The following is a 2,783-nucleotide window of genomic DNA, read 5'->3' as shown; positions in this document are numbered from 1 at the left end:
TTCCACAGTGGATGTATAATTCTTTTAATGTGTTGTTGGATTCGATTTGCTAGAATTTTGTTGAGGATTTTTGCATCTATACTCATTAGAGAGATTGGTCTGTAGTTTTCTTTTTTTGTAATATCTTTGCCTGGTTTTGGTATGAGGGTGATGTTGGCTTCATAGAATGAATTAGGTAACTTTCCCTCCACTTTGATTTTTTTGAAGAGTTTGAAGAGAGTTGGTACTAATTCTTTCTGGAATGTTTGATAGAATTCACATGTGAAGCCATCTGGTTGGGGGGTTCGCCAGCCGCTGCGGCTTCAGGGGAATGCCTGTCCAGTTCTCCCAGCCGGCCCAGAAAGGAGGGAGGGAGGGACTCCAGCCGCCTTCTGCCCCGGCCCAGGGAAGCCCGCAACCCTCAGCGATCTCACCGGAGCGGGTTCTCCCAGCCGGTCAGCCATTCCAGAATGGGGTACGCTGTCTTCTTGGTCTCTGTCGTGGTTCCGCGAGCTGTTCTGTATCGTTCCTACTTCCCTAGTAGCTATTCTGGAGGAGGAACTAAGACCCGCACATCTTACTAAGCCACCATCTTCTCCCTCAAAACCTTGATTTGGTTTTTGAAGAGGTTTTCCATTTATGTTCGTATATTCAGAATTAGTTGTCTCACCTCCTGTATCTCATTTGAACTATTGGTTTGTTCCTTTGACTGAGCCATATCTTCAATTTTCCTGGTGTGATCCATTATTTTTTGCTGGCATCTGCACATTTAATCAGATTTCCCTGGGTGTGGGACCCAGCAGGTTGAAAGATTTTCCTGTGAAATCTCTGGGCTCTGTTTTTCTTATCCTGCCCAGTATGTGGCGCTCATCTGTCTGCGGGTCCCACCAGTAAAGGATGCTGTGGCTCCTTTAACTTTGGAAGACTCTCGCTGTGGGGGAGGGCCACCAGCTGAAGCAGCTTGGGGGAGTGCCGCTCCAAATCTCCCAGCCGGCCTGGGAATCTGCGCGTTGGGGGGCGCCGGCCACCGCAGCTTGAGGGGACCGCCTTTCCAAATCTCCCAGCCAGCCTGGGAATCCGCATGTGGGGGGAGCGCCAGCCACCACAGCTTGAGGGGACTGCCTGTCCAAATCTCCCAGATGGCCCAGGAATGAGGGAGGGAGGGGCTCCGGCCGCCAGTCGCCACGGCCCGGGGAAGCATGTGCCCTTCGGGGATTTCATCGCAGTGATTCTCCCAGCCGGTTCAGCCATTTCAGAATGGGGTATGCTGTCTTTTTGGTCTCTGTCATGGCTCTGGCAGCTGTTATGTACCATTTCTGTTTCTTTAGTAGCTGTTCTGGAGGAGGAACTAAGACCCACACGTCTTACTAAGCCACCATCTTCTCCAGAAGTCGTGATGTTGTTTTCTTAAATACTTTTTTATCATCACAATTGACTTTTTTCCTTCTTTTTTTGTGAAAAACAGTATATATACAAAAAGCTATACATTTCAAAGCACACATCATAATTATTTATAGAACATATTTCAGAGTTTGACATGGGTTACAATTTCCCAATTTTAGGTCTTTACTTCTAGCTGCTGTAAAACACTGGAGAATAAAAGAGATATCAATTTAATGATTCAGCATTAATATTCATATATTAAATCCTATCTTTTATGTATAACTCCACTATCACCTTTGATATTTCCATCCCTCTGTTTAGGGGTGTTTGGACTACATCCATTCTAAATTTTTCATATTGAAAGAGTCTGTCACTAATATGGGGTAGGGAGATGGAACTATTTGATGTTCTCCTACGTTGCCAGGGAGACTTTCACCCCTGGATGTCATGTCCCACGAAGTGGGAAAGACAATAATTTCACTTGCAGAGTTGAGCTTAGAGAGAGACAGAAATGCTTTTATTTGGGTTTGGCACACCATGGTAATTAGCAATATCTAACTGAAGCTAGTGTAAGAGAAGTCTCCAGAACAGCCTCTCAACTCCATTTGAGTTCTTTTAGCTACTGATGCCTTATTTTTGTTACATTTCTTTTCCTACTTTCAAGATAATCTCTAGAAGTCATGTCCCACATTGCCAGGGAGATTTTGCCTCTGGATATCACATAGGGAGAAGATTAATGACTTTACTTGCAGAGTTGGCCTTAGAGAGAGAGAGAGGACACATCTGAGCACAAAAGAGGTGTTTTTATCAGAAAAGGATGCTGAATTTTGTCAAATGCTTTTTCAGCATCAGTTGAGATGATCATGTGATTTTTCCCTTTCAGTTTGTTAATGTGCTGTATTACATTAATTGATTTTCTTGTGTTGAACCATTCTTGCATTCCTTGTATAAACCTCACTTGGTCATGGAGTATAATTCTTTTGGTGTGCTGTTGGATTTAATTTGCTAATATTTTATTGGGAAATTTTGCATCTATGTTCATTAGGAAGATTGGCCTGTAGTTTTCCTTTCTTATACCATCTTTACCCAGTTTTGGTATTAAAATGATATTAGCTTCATAAAATGAGTTAGGTAGACTTCCTTTTTCCTCAATTTTTTGGAAATGTTTAAGCAGAATTGCTGTTAGTTCTTCATGGAATGTTTGATTAAATTCCCCTGTGAAGCCATCTGGCCATGGATTTCCTTTTTAGGAAGCTTTTTGATGACTGATTGAATTGCTCTACCTGTGATTGGTTTGTTGAGATCTTTTATTTCTTCCTGAGTCAGTGTAGCTTGTCTCCAGGAATTTGTCCATTTTATCTAAGTTATCTAGTTTGTTAGTGTATAGTTGTTCATAGTATCCTCTTATGATTTCTTTTATT

The sequence above is a fragment of the Tamandua tetradactyla genome, chromosome 16, assembly GCF_023851605.1.
Source record: "Tamandua tetradactyla isolate mTamTet1 chromosome 16, mTamTet1.pri, whole genome shotgun sequence".
Taxonomy (NCBI): domain Eukaryota; kingdom Metazoa; phylum Chordata; class Mammalia; order Pilosa; family Myrmecophagidae; genus Tamandua; species Tamandua tetradactyla.
The sequence above is the reverse complement of the archived record's forward strand: the minus strand, read 5'-3'. Positions refer to the sequence as shown.